An 18,273-nucleotide genomic window follows, 5' to 3' on the forward strand; every position below is an offset into this window, starting at 1 on the left:
ATGATAACTACAGGTACACTTGTCTACCGCAATTCACTATGCGTAACGTCAGTCACATTTTGATGGGTAAATTTGTTTATAATCGGGGGCACCCTTGCAAGGGGGCACCAATACCTAATGATAAAGAGAATCAGGTAAAAGAGTTTTGAAAGAATGCAAGTTCCCTTGCATTCCGCTAGTTTAATCGAGAAGAGAATTATTCATTACAATGGTACCCAGGCGTTGGAGGAGGACCCCATTCCTACTGCCAGTTAAAGTCGGTGTGGGGAGTACTGATTACAACAGCAGACGCCCTCCTTCTGACACTCACTAATGATTTGTAAAGTATTAATTACAATGTGAGACACACCCCATCTAGATCGCCACAAATCGACTTAAGTGAATAAATGTAGATGGACATACGGAAGTATGCATGTTCACCTTCATTTACAGAATAACTACTGCTAAACGGTGCATCATATCGAAAAACGGAGTGTATGAAAAGAAGCCTCTGACCTCATTTAGCGGTCTAAAGGGCAAGCCCTATGATATTTCCTCGTATCTCATCTATTTAAAGGTAAAATTATTTAGAAACGTTGAATAGGGTGTAATTTGCATAAGGTTTTCACAAAGTGAACTACTTTTCAGATACATATGCGACAACTTCAAACATAGCATTTGGTACACATGTGGCTAGTAGGTGGGCCAATATTCGTGTAGAATTTGATGATCCCATCTTTCCTATAAGTGAATCAAACCATCAATTATACGTGTTAAAGTGCAAAATTTACGTAAATCCAAAAATAGAGCCAAATTTAACGTATAAGGGAGAGAGATACGACAAAAAAACATAGGATCAAAGTTGTAGATCACGCAGGATTGAACCGAGATTGAGCCATCCATTTTGTGATACGACTTACCGTTTAGCCAACAAATACCTCAAAAGGAATGTCTGCACAATCATTCAAATTGCCTCCATATTTCGATATCTTTGGGGGTAAAAAGTGAAAAATTTGAACATCTTGGAATTTTTCCGTCGGTTAGGGACTAAAAGCTATAATTTCACCAAATTTCAATTTTCTACCTCGTCTGGCAGGATGTGCCGCCATTTTGATTTGGGGGACGGGGGATAAAAATTAGGAAATTCCTGAAAAATTTTTAAGCCCACGAACCCTATAGGTTGTCGCTTTGGATATATTATACGACTGCGTTCTTAAGCTGAGCCCAAAATTTGAGGCCCCCAGCGTGCCCCCTTCAGGGAATTTTGAAAATTTTCTTTTTTTTCTAGGGATCCTGGGGTCATCAGCTTCTCCCGTACCAAGTTTCAAATTTCTGAGGTTTCTGGAAGTGCCTCATTAATTCACGTCTTTTTTTCATTTTTAAATATTTATATAATCGCTCCAGACCGACTTGCTTTTATACATATAGATGACGGATAAGCATGAGCACGTTGAAAAGTGCCGACTTCCACTTCGAGATTCATATCTCCTAAACGGTGCATGATATTAAGAAACGGTTTGCGCCATCAGACGCCTCATTTATCGCTCTACATGTTTGTTTCTAAACAATTTCCTAGTATCTAACATATTAAGGGGGTAAATTGAGTTAAAATTTTGAATAGGGTGAAATTTGGGTACATTTTTAACATTTTACATTACTTTTTGCCTACTTATGTATAAGCCAGAATCATGAAATTTAGTCCACATATGGCCCTAAATTGTGCCAATGTGCGCACCCAACGTGATGATCCTATCATTCTTATAAGTGTGTCAAACAATGAAAAATACATGTAAAAATCACCGAATTTACGAACAATCCAGAAATACGGCCAAATTTAACATATAAGGGAGAGAGATACGACAAAATGTCACAGGACCAAAGTTGTAGATCACTCCGAATTGAAGGGACATTGTGCCATCCGTTTTGTGATACGACTTACCGTTTAGCCAAAGAAATAGCTCAAAAGGAATGTCTGCGCAGTCATTAAAATTGCCTCCATATTTCGATATTTTTGGGGGTAAAAAGTGAAAAATTTCAACATCTTGGAATTTTCCCGTCGGTTAGGGAACAAAAGCTATAATTTCACAAAATTTCAATTGTCTACCTCGTCTGGCAGGTTGTGCCGCCATCTTGATTTGGGGGGATGGGGGATAAAAATGAGGAAATTCCCGAAAATTTTTAAGCCCACGAAACCTATAGGTTGTCGTTTTGGATATATTATACGACTGCGTTCTTATGCTGAGCCCAAAATTTGAGCCCCCCCAGCATGCCCCCTTCAGGGAATTTTGAGTTTTTCCGATTTTTCTAGGGGTCCTGGGGTCATCAGCTTCTCCCGTACCAAGTTTCAAATTTCTGAGATTTCTGGAAGTGCCTCATTAATTCATGTCTTTTTTCATTTTTAAATATTTATATATACATCGCTCCAGCCCGACTTGCTTTTATATAGATAGATTGTACCGGGCGGTACACCTCTACGATGCAAGTTCAAATCTTGCGCCATTTGAAACTCCTCTACAGGAGAAGCTCGGAACTTTAAAAACTGAACTAACTCTAATGTTTATCAGAAGATGTCACTGGGTGTTTTTGATTTGCTTTTGTTTTTTATTAATCAAGAAGTGTGGACATTCTCTAACAGATGTCTCTACCAAAAACTATGATAACGCACTCTGGTGTAAAGGAATGAACCTTCTTGAGGAAATGTTGTATTCATAAGTTTTGTCTTTACTAAATTTTGTTCTGTGATTTGTGGGTTGGCAACATTAATCCTTTCTTTTCGCCTGTTTTGAATTTAGCCAATCAGTAATTTCTTGTAATTAATTTTCCTCCAATCACAGCTTTCTTCTTCGAATTTCCATGTGTAACTCCTTGTCAACCAATAAAAATTGAGTGGGTGTGCCTACTAATTACTGAAAGGCCTCGAATTTTCCGCGAGGGTATAAAAACTGCTGATTTTCTTGTCTCCGGGCCACTTCAGTAACATCTAGCTTAGTGCGTGAATATGTAGCAGGGGGCGGGAAGCGCCTCGTTCTTCAGGCAACAGTTCTTCAACAAGGTAATGGCCTTTTAACATCGTTATTTCTTGCTAGCTCAGCAGTTTAACTCTCGGGGAGGGTTCGAAACCTTTGATATGTAATCCATCTCTTTAAAACGTAAATCCCTTTTAACTCTATGTAAAAACTACAATCTCTTTAACTGTAAAGCGGGGATAGAGAGTGCTTTACCCTCTCGAGCTCCTCTTCATTTCTGAATTTGAGGTGACTATGTTTTCATAACCGTTTTTCTCTTACTTCTTAATGTGTTAAATTTATCTTGTATACTAGTCGCCTCCATAGATTGGGATTAGCCCCTGTGTGATCGGCCTAGCGCCACTTAGGTTTTAAAATGTGTATTTAGGAGTGCAAGTTCACGCCTCCAGTCCTCTCTGTATTTTGGGCCAGTAACTTAACCTGTTTTTTTTTCTTTTCCTTCATGCGAAGGCCCTGTAGGTTGGGTACATGATACCCCTGTTTCTTTGTAAGTGTGCCTTGAGGGCAGTTAGAAGTAAAGTTTGTTGTGGCCTTTGATAGGCTTGTAAAATTGAGAGCAGGCCAGCTCTTTCTGGTATTTTGGAAGGTGCCTCTAGGATGCTTGGTATTACTAAGCGGGAGCAAGAGCTCCATGTAATGAACGAGTTTTCTGCTCTTTGGTAATTTGTGGTTGTGAGCTGTGAGCTCAGACTTTGGGGCTCGTAGCCCAGAATTTGTAAAGTTGCCTTGTACCTGATTTAACTGGTTGTTATTTGTTGCACGCTCTAAATTCTATGTCACCATTGTTAAGTTTTGAAAATATAACCTTTGTTGAAATTTTAATTCATCTTTCGAACTTGTAGTTAGACCCATTCCAGCCCGCACCTTCTTTCACCTCTGACTTCCACGGATAACTCCGTAATAATAATAATAATAATAATAATAATAATAATAATAATAATAATAATAATAATAATAATAATAATAATAATAATAATAATTATTATTATTATTATTATATTATATTATTTATATTATTATATATATATATATATTATTATATATAATTATAATTATATTATTATAATTATAATAATTATTATTATTATTATTATTATATTATATTATTTATATTATTATATATATATATATATATATTATTATATATAATTATAATTATATTATTATAATTATAATTATTATTATTATTATTATTATTATTATTATTATTATTATTATTATATATTAAAGTAGTTTACTAAAAACTGCTTTGGCAAATCCGTCCGTTCTACTGGACTGATTTGCTTCATTCTATCCTTATTCTCTCTGGAATTGCCTGCCGATGAATCATGACACATTGATAGGTCTTTAAATTCAGCCAATTATTGAATAATTATATCAAATCATGAAATGATCACTCCAATAATTGCAGGCGAAGGCTTACCCTAACCCGCAATACATTCTGTACTTCGCAGGTTACTAAGCGACTAACACTCATTAATATTCTGATATGTTATGTGATTTTCATCCTTAGTAATGTCATATCTTGCAGCCATGTTTGATTGCTATCTGTCAAGCCAGAGAGTATACACTTCCTCTGATCACGGAAGAATACTATTCCCTGCTAAATACTCTTTGATTCCCAGTTTCAAAATATATTCAACTGATGCCAGAACGTTCCTAATAACTTGGATGCTGCTGAGAGGAAAAAGTCTACGTACAAACAGACCCCATCATGACATACGCTTTAGACATTATCTGGGAACACCTACTCAAGGAAAACATAGCTACATTAGAAACAGTGAAGGCCATATATCTCTTTCAAAAGCTCTTTGGCTGGCAAAAAACGCTCCTTCGAGACTAACCTATGAGCTCACAAGATAACAAGGTGCCCTGGCAACAATATGACTTCTGATACAGTGTAACTGATACAAGGTATACAGGAAAACTAGACATGGACAGTGGGTGACACTGACCGTTTGTGGTGACCCTCCGCTGGTGCCATACAGAACGTCAATACGGGATGTGATGACCTGGCATGGCAATTCAGGATGCACAGCGGCTGCCCATACTCTGGATCAAGCCGTCCTGAATGTCTTGCGATAACGCATCCCATTACTGTACAAGCACTTTTTGGAGGTCTATAATGGTCGGTGATGGCGGCTTTAGGACTACAATGCTTCGGCCTAGAGCGTCCCATGCATGGTCAACTGGATTTAAGTCCGGAGAGTGAGCCGGCTACTCTAGACTTTATGTCATGTTGCAGGTACTCCTCCACCAGGCCAGCCCTGAGTGAGCAGACATTATCGCCCAGAAGATGGAGCCCATGTCCATGTGCAGCACAAAAAAGCAGCACATACTATTGCAGGATGTCATCTCTATAGACAGCACCCATCTCAGTACCCCTAGGATGAACGCGCAGTGGGATACAAGATCCTACCCTGATGCCACCCCAGACGAGAACACTGGCGCCGCCATAACGGTCCCTTTCCATAATACTGACAGGGTTATACATAACGTGTCCCAGGGGCGCGCCAGATGAACACAGGGCGACAGTCACTCCCCAGATAAGTCGTGACTCATTCCTGAACAGGACACTACCCCACTGCTCCTGTGCCCAATAACGATGAGCAAGACACCTCATTCGACGAGCTACGCGATGCCTTTGTGTGAGGGGAATGCATCTGGCGGGTCGCCGAGCACATAGAGAGAGCTACTTTTCGAAACCGGCCATACGCCGTCTGGCGGAAGATGTATGACCCAGAGGCTGCTGCGAGGTCTCTGGGCAGTGCAGGTGCTGTACTGGTTGGACGTCTTCGGGCACTCAAGGCAAGGTAACGATCCTGACGCTGGGTTGTAGCACGTGGTCGACCTTGCCCGTACTGCCGTTGAATATTTTCTCCCTCCTGGAATCTTCTCCACGGCCGTGAAATGATGCTGCGGGTGACATTCATCTACTGGTCCACCTGGCGCTGACATCTTCAGCAGTGTGAAGATTAGCAATTCAAGGAATTATTTTACTTATACGTTACCTCAGCTACATTCACTTATTTCAAGGACGCTTGTTTTAACGACATTAAGCTCAATTTTTAATGTGTATTTTTGAACTCAACCCTTCATTGGTCTTTCATCGACTAGTGTTAACTCCGTCTGGACCAAGCATTGCAATATAATTGGAACTAATAACAGACACAGTGTTCTTCAGTGCTTTTTTAAGTGCATGCTTATTTTATATTTGTGGCCAATTTTTAATGTACCCTATATCTCTTACTATTTGGATTTCCTGTAACGAATATCCCACAGCTGAATCTGTCCCTCACACAGGGACGAAACATGTACTGAGATGATTTTGGAACTAGGTACATTATAGTTTAAGAATACTAACTTGCACTGAAAAGGAGGATTACTCCTTTTATTTAACATCAATATTCGGACTAAAAATGAAATTTCTTCCTCGCATTATCTGTGCTTTGCCAATAAACATGTTAAGTAAGCCTTTTAAATCTCACGGGTCCAGTGACCAATCCGGTATAAGCCTATCAGGAACTTCAACCAATCAACAGCTGTATTTCGCGACGAAATTATCGATTTCGTATTATCACAACTAGCGCGAACTTGTTTTTATACACATTTATCAGAATAGCACACCCATACATCATTATAGGTACAGGACGAGTCCCAAAGAGTTGCCGTACTTCCTGCATTCCCCGTGTCGGCAAACGAGAGCGTTGTCACTGTCACTCTGTTCCTGTGCGCCCGATGAAAATCCATAACTACGATGAATGGATAATCCGATTGAAAAACAGACATAATAACAACAAAACGTACCCCATTACAGTAAGTGTTGAAAATACTCTCCCTTGGGCTTTAAAAATCTACAGCACTACAAATGCGCTGTTCAACACTTAGCCATGAAATGCATTAAAATGTCGTATAAGAAGCAATCACGCTGTACGGAAGCTTATCGCAGAGTAGCTGAGAGCACGACATCACCGCGCAAGTTTATATGAGTCATGTGGTTATTGCATCATCCACTGCCGGGATGAGTGACTAAGACGGTTGAGACGCTGGCCTTCTGACCCCAACTTGGCAAGTTCGATTCTGGCTCAGTTCGGTGGTATTTGAAGGTGCTCAAATATGATAGCCTCGTATCGATAGATTTACTGGCACGCAGAACTGATGTGGAACTAAATTCCGGCATCTCGGCGTCTCCGAAAACCGTAAAAGTAGTCAGTGGGACGTAAAGCAAATAACGTTATTATGCACCATCAACTCGCTCAGAAACGGCACAGAGACCGAGGCTTACATTGGACCTTCTTTGCTATAATGAAGTGCTTCAATTGTCTTCAATAATACGTTTACTTAGCTGTGTTACTCTGATAAAACCGATATATTGACAGACACATCCTTAAAGAGTTTAAATGCAAAGATAAAACAGTGTATTTCCGTGGTGAAATTTTGTTCTGTGTGTATTTTATTTATCTTGTTTTTCTAGCGCTTTTCCCACACCTGTGGGGTCGCGGGTGCGAACTGTGTCGCACGTATGGATTTGGCCCTGTTTTACGGCCGCATGCCCTTCCTGAGGGATGTAATCTCTATTGCGTGTTTCTGTGGTGGCTGGTAGTGTAGTGTGTTGTCTGAATATAAAGACGAAAGTGTTGGGACAAACACAAACACCCAGTCCCCGGGCCAGAAGAATTAATTAGAGGCGATTAAAATCCCCGACCCGGCCGGGAATCGAACCCGGGAACCTCTGAATCAAAGACCTCAACATTGTCTACCCTCAGACCCATTTACTGATACGGGGTTGGGGATGAGGTGAGTTGAAGTTATAGTGCAAGTTTTACGGCTGGATGCCCTTTCTGACACAAACCTCAGTTGAGGAGCTAATGAAGAAGATGAAATGCATGATGGTGAATGAAATATTGGTTAAGGAGGTGGAAGGAATCGGATGAGGTCTGTGCATAGAACTGTCCCAGCATTTGCCTGGAAGTCAACATAGGAAACCACAGAAAACCATTCTCAGGACACCTGATTGTAGGATTCGAACCCATTCGCCTCCCGAAAGCAGAGCTTGGCTCCATAGCCATAGCGTGTTAACACACGCAGCCCCTCCACTCCGCTAGGTACTTTTTCGCTTTTCAGTAATTAATTTGTTAATATTATGATTAGAATCTCTCTAGAGTCCACCTCTGTGGTGTAGTGGTTAGTGCGATTAGCTGCCACCCCCGGAGGCCCAGATTTGATTCCCGGCGCTGCCACAAAATTTGAAAAGTGGTACGGGGGTTGGAACGGGGTCCACTCAGCCTCGGGAGGTCAACCGAGTAGAGGGGACTTCGATTCCCACCTCAGCCATCCTGGAAGTGGTTTTCCGTGGTTTCCCCACTTCTCCTCCAGGCAAATGCCGGGATGGTACCTAACTTAAAGCCACGGCCGCTTCCGTCCCTCTTCCTTGTCTATCCCTTCTAATCTTCCCATCCCCCACAAGGCCCCGTTCAGGATAGCAGGTGAGGCCGCCTGGGTGAGGTATTGGTCATCCTCCCCAGTTGTATCCCCCGACCCAGAGTCTGAAACTCTAGGACACTGCCCTTGAGGCGGTAGAGGTCGGATCCCTCGCTGAGTCCGAGGGAAAAACCGACCCTGGAGGGTAAACAAATGAAGAAGAAGAAGAAGAAGAAGATCTCTAGATAATTTCTAGAATTCTTGTTAGGTTACCACTAGTCCGGCTTCTTGGCTGAATGGTCAGCGCAGTGCTCTTCGGTTCAGAGGGACTCGAATGCTGCAATACCGTCGGAGTCAGAAAAGAACAAGAGTTGACCAAGAGATGTCCGATAGAATAGATGGAAGTGAGGAGACTGGCACAAGTAACTTCAGGTAATGCCAGGACTCGGCTAAGGGGCCCGTGGATGCCAACCAGCGTTTCCAAGTTAAGAGCCCCTGGGGCTTACCAGCACTAGAGTGGCATGGGAAGTTTAGAGTGGTGTCTCAACGGCACACATGCCGCCAGCGTCTAGGAGATGTGTGGCAATTCAACGAATGCGCCCAATGCCATACTGGTGCGAAACGCCGATAATTTTACGACAAAAATTTCCTAAGGAGCTTTAACATTTTCGCAATCCGAGAAATGAATTTTCTGTATTTATAAAATATCATTGTTACCGTGGTTGGTGGATCAGCAGAGGTGAAAGAAGGGCCGGGGTGAATGGGTCTAACTACCAAATCAAAGTTAATTAAAACTTTAACAAGGTTATATTTTCTGAGCTTTAACAATCAATAACAACAAAATTTAACAGGATCCAATAATTTTAATTCTCTTGGGCTACAAGCCCCTAGTTTTACAATTTCGAGCTCCTAGCTCCACGCCCAAATTTGTTCACGGCCAGAAATCCCCTAATAACATGGAGCACTTGCTCCCACTTTACAATGTCAAGCCTCCCAGAGGCATTCCAACAACACTAGAATAGAGCTGACACGCTCTCAGTTTTTCAAGCCTATTCAAGGCAATATCAGAAACTTACAATTACTGGCCATCAAGGCACAACATACAAAAATGAAACAGGGGTATCTCGTACCCAGCCTACAGGGCCTTCGTGTAGAAGAAATAATAGATAAATAAATGGCCCGAAAACCAAATGAAAGGAGGCGAATACTAGCACTCCTCAATGTAATTTCTTAAAACCTAACGGGCACTAGGCCGATGAAACAGGGGCAATTCCTAACCTATGGAGGCGACTCGTATAATGAAGAAATTTATAACATTACGGAAGTGAGAAAATCAGTTACAAAACGTAGTCATCTCAAACCAAAATCAAGGGGAGCTCGAGAGGGTGAATCACTCTCTATCCCCGAATTACACTTACAGATTTTATGAGATTTTTCACATTAGCTGGCAGAACTTACGTTTTAGAGACGTTGGTTACATATTAAGGTTTCGGACATTACCCGTGGGTTAAACTGCTGAGCTAGCAAGAAATAAAGATGTTAAATGGCCATTACCTTGTTGAAGACCTGCTGCCAGACGAAAGAGGCACCACCCGCCTCCTGCTTCACATCCACGCACTTAGATAGATGTTGAGCAAAAGGTCTAGAGACGTGAAAATCCGCAGTTTATAAATCCTCGGGGAAAGTTCGAGACCTTTCATGAATAATCAAGCCACACCCTCTCACTTTTATTGGTAGATGAAAAAGTTACACACAAAATCGAAGAAGAAACCTGTGATAGGCTGAAAATTAATTACAGAAATTAGGGATTGGCTGTATTCAAAACCGGCGGAATAAAAGGTCAATATTGCCAACCCAAAAATGAATGAACATAATTTAGTAAAGGATAAACTTATGAATACAAAATTTCTTCAAAAAAGTTCCTTAACTTTTTTAGCAGAGACATCTATGAGAGAATGTCCACACTTCTTGAAGAACGGAAAACAAAATAAGTTGAAATGCACACAGTTCAGGAAACTTCACCATAAAAAAGAACTTACGGTAGTGACATCTTCTGAGGAAAAGTTTAAGTAAGTCAAGTTCCAAGTTCGGTGTTTCTCCTGTAGAGGAGGTTTTACTGGCGCAAAATTTAAAAGTGTGGCGTAGGGGTGCACCATCCGGTACAATCATGACAGTTTGAACCTTTATTGCACATGAGTATATTAGGGTTATAGTTTGATCAGTTTTTTTCTTTTTTTTTAATTATTGGTCCTTGACACAATTTTTTTTTTTGCTAGTTGTTTTACGTCGCCCCGACACAGATAGGTCTTACGGCGACGATGGGACAGGAAAGGGCTAGGAGTGGGAAGGAAGCGGCCGTGGCATTAATTAAGGTACATCCCCATCATTTGCCTGGTGTGAAAATGGAAAACCACGGAATAACAATTTTTAGGGCTGCCGACAGTAGGGTTCGAACCTACTATCTCCCGAATACTAGATACCGGCCGCACTTAAGCGACTGCAGCTATCGAGCTCGGTGACACAAAATTGGGAAACTAAATTACTGAAGATGTGGTGAATGAACTTGAGGAACTGTTTGTATCAGCAGGATTTCCTAAACCGAATGGCTTTGAAAATTCCACATTAGAATTGTTTAGGCGATACTCAAGTTCGAAGCTCGTCCTTCCAATCATGGCACAGTCGAACAGTAAATGGACCAACGTTTGTGAAGACCCACAAAAACACAAGTAATCGCCTGCAATGTTAATTCTGAAGAGTTCAAAAAAACATTTAAACTTTCCATGGCCGAAGAGAAACTGAGTGAGAATGAATTCGGGCACTAATGTTTTGCACTGGAGTCGGCTATATATGTCGGGAAAAAATAATTATCTTGTGACAGACCCTTTTGTACTTGATGTCCAGAGATTGTTCCACTGTCTTGTTAGATGTGTTTTATGAATTATGGTTCCTACTGGGATATATGCCTTTGCTGTGGAGACACAGAGTTCACCATATCTTCTGGTATGGACGAGAACAAATATATTACTTTCATTGATCTTGTAACTTTTTGATAATAATAATAATTAATATTAATAATAAAATAAATCATGAATAAAAATATATAAATAAAATTACTCAAAAACTTGTCTGTCTGTTAGGTCATCAGCCCAGAGGCTGGTTGGATCCTCAAATAGCACCACTAAAGGTTATGCGGTTATAAGGAAACCCCAAAAACCAATGACAGCACCAAAATGAGGCGTACTAGGCAAGATGAGGAGTGAGGTAGTTTGCCATTGCTTTCCTCACTGGGTCAGAAAGTACTATTGCAGCACGACTGACCCTATGAGCAGCACCTTTCGTAACACTCAGACGCACCAGTCGTGCTCTGAATGTCATTACTCAGCACTACTCACACCCCAGCAGCTTCCATATTGTCACAGCCATGGATGTTGACTGGGACTTCGGTGGAAGCCACACTTTACTCTGGCCTGTGCCAAGAAGAGATGGATGCAAAAGTACTGTATCCATCAAGAAATGACAGCAGGCAGCTCAAAAACTTAATAAAATGAATAAGCATAATTAACCGAAATGTCCGTAGTATGGGCGCCAGAGTTCACCAGAATGGATCCCTCGAATTTAGATAAGAGCATGATAAACTTTATATCCCAGGGCGTGTACGTAATGCTGCGTACTGGTACATCTGCTGCAGGCCTTACCTAACCTCCTGAAAACGACTAATTAGGTAGGAACTGCACCTAGGTTCATCAATAACACTGATTCTAAAATAGCTAACTATATTCTTAACAAATTCCATGCATGAGCACCTCATCAACATACAACATTATACATATAATACACACATAAATATTTCTGGAAGACTCCATATTTACAACAACAACAAAAATAATGAAAATAGTGGGAAAACGAAAGCGAGAACTAAGCTACCATTTGTAGATAGTCCGATGAACAATGTACATGTATGAAGATAAATACCCTTCACTGTCTCTGTATCAATTCGACTTACCGATTCTCATAATCGGCAGTTATCACATCACACAGATACTGTACCTTGTACTACTGTGTTCACATATTTTAACACTTGTTGTAAAGATATATACACACGTCTGTCGATCCTCAACATAAGTTATGGAAAGTCTGAGATAGCTTTCACCAACATATAATGCTAGGCAGCCACAAGTGCTACCATACTTAATGCGCAAGCACTCTCCACAATCAGCCACTTTCCACGAACATAACAAGATTACGCTCCACGAACGTTTGAAGTCCAGTCCATTGCAGCCGTGTCACTCCAGTACCGTGTATCAGCACCACTTCCTTCCCATACAGTGTGTCAGTTGTCGTTCCTTCATACAGTGTCACTGGTTGTAGTTATCTTCCTTCTCGTTCCTTTACAATCACCTCTTACAATCTCCCTTACAATGTTCCAGGTTGCCGCCGTATGATCAACCTTTATAGACATCAACATCCCCCTCCTCTCAGATGATACGTCTGGATTGGTGCTTGCCAGCCAATCATGAGTGATCTCAAGTCAAGACCAAGCCCTGAACTACTTCTTCCTCCCAAGACAATAACAAACTCTGGGGTATATTCCATGAGTCACCAAATTTTCCTAATACAACAACAAGCTCATCTCATCAGGCTGGGATATATACATGACTCATGAATTTCCCGACACAAGTACATCACAACAACCACTGGGGTAGCCATATGACTCATTCAAATTACCAGAGTTATTAAAGCAATGTTTTCCCACTCGTGCAAAACAAATTACTCATACCTACATATGCGGATATCTTCCAGCTTACCAATATAAATGGCAAAATATACAAATGAAATACTGATAATAATAATAATAATAATAATAATAATAATAATAAGTCGAATACTGACAATAATATCTCTAACTTCTACATATAATTCTGGGGTGTGATATATGTACTATCACAATCTGTCTCAGTCTCTCCTTGGCTTTCACAGTATGAAACTGATTGTAGTAATGTCATTCCTTATGCAGCCAGTTCTCGTTATGGATGGTGTAAAAATGTCGCTTATAGGGCAGGTTAGTGCGTGCTTTTCAGTGGGCGAAGTAAACGTATATGCAACAGCATTTACTGGCGCAGTGAGGAAAGCAAAGGGAAACTACCTAATGCTCCTTTCGCAAGTATGTCTCTTCAGTGACGCCTACGCCATCTGTGATAGCTGATGGATGCGATGTTGAGGTTCCAACCAGTCTTCATGCTCACTACTCACCAATGGGAAATATCTGGGAGCACAGGGTGGGTAAACAAAGTTTTACGCCGATTCTTCCGTACAAGAGTTCTGGCAGAACTTTTTTTTTTTTTTTTTTTTTTTTCAGGAAGTGTACAGTCGTTTAAAAACATTGTTCATGGTATTATATTAGCTGCTCGCTGGTACACTTTTTTCAGAAACAACTGTTTCTTGTGCGGTGGTTTGTATCTGCATGGGAGGTAAATTATATTTTGAAAGTAATTACAATTAAGTGTGATAAAATACTGAAGGCAAGGAATATACAAAATTATGCGTGTATTCCTGTTTTGAGTGAGAACACATTCTTCTTATTCTTATTCTTCTTGGCTTTTTCCCAATTTATTGGAGTCGCCCTTGCATTTGCCTGGTGTGAAAATGGCAAACCACAGAAAACCATATTCAGAGCTGCCGACAGTGGGGTTCGAACCCACTATCTCCCGAATGCAAGCTCACAGCTGCGCGGCCCGTTTTACGGCCGGATGCCCTTCCGAACGCCAACTACGTTGTGGTTTTCTTTCACAAGATGCTTTACGTCACACCGACACAGATAGGTCTTATGGCGACGATGCGAAAGGAAATTGCTAGAAGTTCAAAGGCAGCAGTCGTGGCCTTAATTACTGTACAACCCCAGCGTTTGCCTGGTGGGAAAAATGGGAAAGCACGAAAAATCATCTTCAGGGCTGCGGACAATGGGGTTGGAACCCACTATCTCCTGAATACAAGCTCACAACTGCACGGTCAACAAGCTGAACTCTCCGTGGAGGGATGTATTTACTATTGCATGTTTCTGAGGTGGTTGGCAGTATGGTGTGTTGTATGTAGATGAAGAGAAGTGTATTAAGACGAGCACAAGCACTCAGTCCCCAAGTCAAAGCAATTAGCCAAACTCGATTAAAATCCTGGGTCCCTCTGACCAGAAAGCCAGTACGCTCATCATTCAACTAAGGAGTCGAGCGTGAAGTGTACGTGCTAATTACCCTAAAATACAAGCATCATGCCATGTCAGCCAGCAAGCAGACAACCAATAAATAAAGCAAATATCATGAGTCACAACTCCATTCATTAGTTTCTCCACCGTGGCAGCTCTCAAAGTAAAAACAAAGAGAGCACATGCGCTGTCAGTATGAGCTACGTTCTACACGGAAACAATCAACTTCTTGCAGTGGAGTCCAAAACATCTTCATAGTTTATCGAGCGTCAATACCGCGCAAGGAATATACTGACAGTGAACACGCCTCCAAAACCCTCTATTTCAATAATAATAATAATAATAATAATAATAATAATAATAATAATAATAATAATTGATACCGTGTTTTGGTGGTAGGTAGAGGTGTAAGAAGGTGCGGGCGTGAATGGGTCTCAAACTACGGAATCAAAGTTAATGTAAAAGTTAACAAGGTTATATTTCCTTTTCAATATTAAGTAATAACAAAGAACAGGTACTTAGTAGCCGAAACACAATTTGAAATGTACAATTACAGGGATTACAGAGTTTGGGCTTCGAGCCCTGAGTTCACAATTTTTGAGCAATTAGCCCAACTTTCCGATATACAAATTTTAACAAAGGGGCAGAAGACCCCAATCAAACCCTGGAGCCCTTGCTCCAAATTACACAGTAAAGCCTCCTCGAGGCATACAACACTCCGTTTCCAAAAGAGCCACACGCTCCTTAATTTAAGCCTCTCCTAGGCCACACCAAACTCCACCTTCAAGTTGTCCTCAACGGACATAAACACAGGGGTAAAATACCCAATCTACTGAGGTCTATTAAATGAAAAGCAGGTTAATTAAATGACCTCTAAAACAATTTGAGAGGAGGCGAACTTGCACTCCTAATACACTTGGTTTTTAAGACCTACTTTGGCTCTTAGGCCACTGATGCAAGGGCTAATCCCCTACTACAGAGGTGACGTAATAGCAATTTACATTACATTACGGAAGAATTGGTTGAGAGAATAAGTTCACCTCAAGACGATGTGAGTGGGAGCTCGAGAGGGTTAAGCACTCTCTATCCCGATATGTCGTTTTAAAATAGAATAGATACCAGTTGTTTTTACATTTTAGGAAAAGGTTACATGGTTGAACGCTTAGAACCCGCCCCGAAAGTTAAACTGCTGAGCAAGAAAAGAAAGAATTTATTAATCGGCCATTACCTTATTGTTGACCGCCGCCGAGGAAAGAGGCGCTTCCCGCCTCCTGCTATGTACTTAATACACTGAAAGATGGAACAGAAGTGGCCCGGAGACCCTAAAATCAGCAGTTTATATACTCTCGCGGAAGTTTCTAGGCGTTAGGGGAATGAAAACACCCGCCCACAATGTTTTTATTGGATAGGACCCCGCAACAGATACAAGTTGGGGGAAGATACACCAGATTGGTCAGAAATTACTAAAAGAAATTCGGGATTGGATAAATCTTAAACAAGGGGAAAAAGAGGGGTATACAGCCAACTTAAACAATAACAGAAAGAAATTTAACAAGAAACAAACTTTTGAAATAAAAATTTCTCCAACAAAATAGTTCTTTGACTCCGCACTAGGGTGCGCTATTGTTGATCTTCAGTAGTGTCCTCTAGAAGAGAAAGTTCACACTTCTTACTTCAAGCGAAACAAAAACACATCAAAAGTGACACAGTTCAAAAACTCAAAATTTTCCACGTGGTGACATCTTCTGAGAAAGTAGAGAATTAAGAGAGTAGATAAAGTTCAACCTTCCTCCAGAAGAGGAGTTTCAACTGGCGCAACTTTTAAATAAACAGTGTAGAGGTGTACCGCCCGGTACAATAATAATAATAATAATAATAATAATAATAATAATAATAATAGCTCGCTTGATGACGTCAAGTTTATATGTGGTCTGACACTGTGGTTAGCTGGTTCGAATCCCATTGGTGGAAAAACAAATCACTATCAGAATGTCGGCCGGCAGGGTAGGAAAGATGGTGGTATACAATTTATAATCTCTAACTGCGTACCGTCCACCTCTGTGGTGTAGTGGTTAGTGTGATTAGCTGCCACCCGCGGAGGCCCGGGATCGATTCCTGGTTCTGCCACGAAATTTGAAAAGTGGTACGAGGGCTGGAACGGGGTCCACTCAGCCTCGGGAGGTGAACTGAGTAGAGGTGGGTTCGATTCCCACCTCAGCCATCCTGGAAGAGGTTTTCCGTGATTTCCCCACTTCTCCTCCAGGCAAATGCTGGGATGGTACCTAACTTAAAGCCACGGCCGCTTCCTTCCCTCTTCCATGTCTATCCCTTCCTATCTTCACATCCCCCCACAAGGCCCCTGTTCAGCATAGTAGGTGAGGCCGCCTGGGCGAGGTACTGGTCATCCTCCCCAGTTCTATCCCCCGACCCAAAGTCTGAAGCTCCAGGACACTGCCCTTGGGGCGGCAGAGGCGGAATCCCTCGCTGAGTCCGAGGGAAGAACCGACCCTGGAGGGAAAAATTAAGAAGATGAAGATTGCGTACCAAAGGCCTAGGTTCATTTCCAAACCTATCCGCAGTGCTCATATGAAGTGAGGGCATATGACACTGTTGATGGTGCTTCGTCCGTTGGATGGGGATGTTAAGCTTTGAACGGGGCCCTTGGTGTTATTCGACAGGTGCAGGCTATATGCCGACACCGCACCCTGTCCCTCCATCATCATCATCATCATAACCACCATCACTATCAGAACACACACACAGATGCGCAGGTTGTCCAAGGGTGTCAACTAGAAAGACCTGCACCAGGCCTCTCCAAATGCCGCACGATATCATACAGACAACCAGTCTTAACAGACGAAGTGTGAAAAGAAAGAGAATTACCCGGAGCATTGGCCAATCACACTTTCTTTGTACATATTAACTATTTGTTTATAAAAATGCGCCTCATTTTCGCTAAAGTTAGTTCTACCTTTGCGGCGGGAAATATATACTTGTAGTTGTGTAGTGAGCCTCCGTCGCTCAGGCGGCAGCGCGCCGTCCTCTCACCCCTAGGTTCCGTGGTTCAAATCCCGGTCACTCCATGTGAGATTTGTACTGGACAAAGCGGAGGCGGGACAGGTTTTTCTCCGGGTACACCGGTTTTCCCTGTCATCTTTCATTCCAGCAAAACTCTCCAATATCATTTCATTTCATCTGTCAGTCGTTAATCATTGCCTCAGAGGAGTGCGACAGGTTTCGGCAGCCAGCACAGTTCCTATCCTCGCTTCATTCATTCCATTCCTGACACGGTCAAATGACTGAAAAATGGCTGTGGATTTTCAGTTGTGTAGATCTTAACTCCTCCTGCCATATTATAGAGTTATCGTTGATTTGTTGTAAAGAAAACATTCTAGACATTCTTTTAGTGCTAGATTTGCCCGTCTTTGCTTGTTATAGATCCCATTATAATGACCTAAGTATCACTATTAATAAACCTCAAGGTGAAACGTAACCAGGTTTTACTTGCCCAGTCCGATGTTCTCTCATGGATAACTTTATGAAATTTTCACTAGAGTAAAAGTTTTTTTTCTAATTTTTTTTATCAATCATTGAAAACGAAAATCAACTCTCAAGGAAGACTACCATTTTCTCCAAGGTTATTTTTATGGA

At 41.4% G+C, this 18,273-nt stretch overlaps 1 protein-coding gene across 1 annotated transcript in view; it reads right to left on the reverse strand.

Annotated features, from left to right (window-relative positions):
* The window catches only part of Rab23 (RAS oncogene family member Rab23), a 679,572-nt gene that overhangs the window by 247,589 nt on the left and 413,710 nt on the right, over nt 1-18,273 (reverse strand). The gene's annotated exons all lie outside the window — the stretch shown is intronic.

This window comes from Anabrus simplex, chromosome 5 (genome assembly GCF_040414725.1).
Source record: "Anabrus simplex isolate iqAnaSimp1 chromosome 5, ASM4041472v1, whole genome shotgun sequence".
Taxonomy (NCBI): Eukaryota; Metazoa; Arthropoda; class Insecta; order Orthoptera; family Tettigoniidae; genus Anabrus; species Anabrus simplex.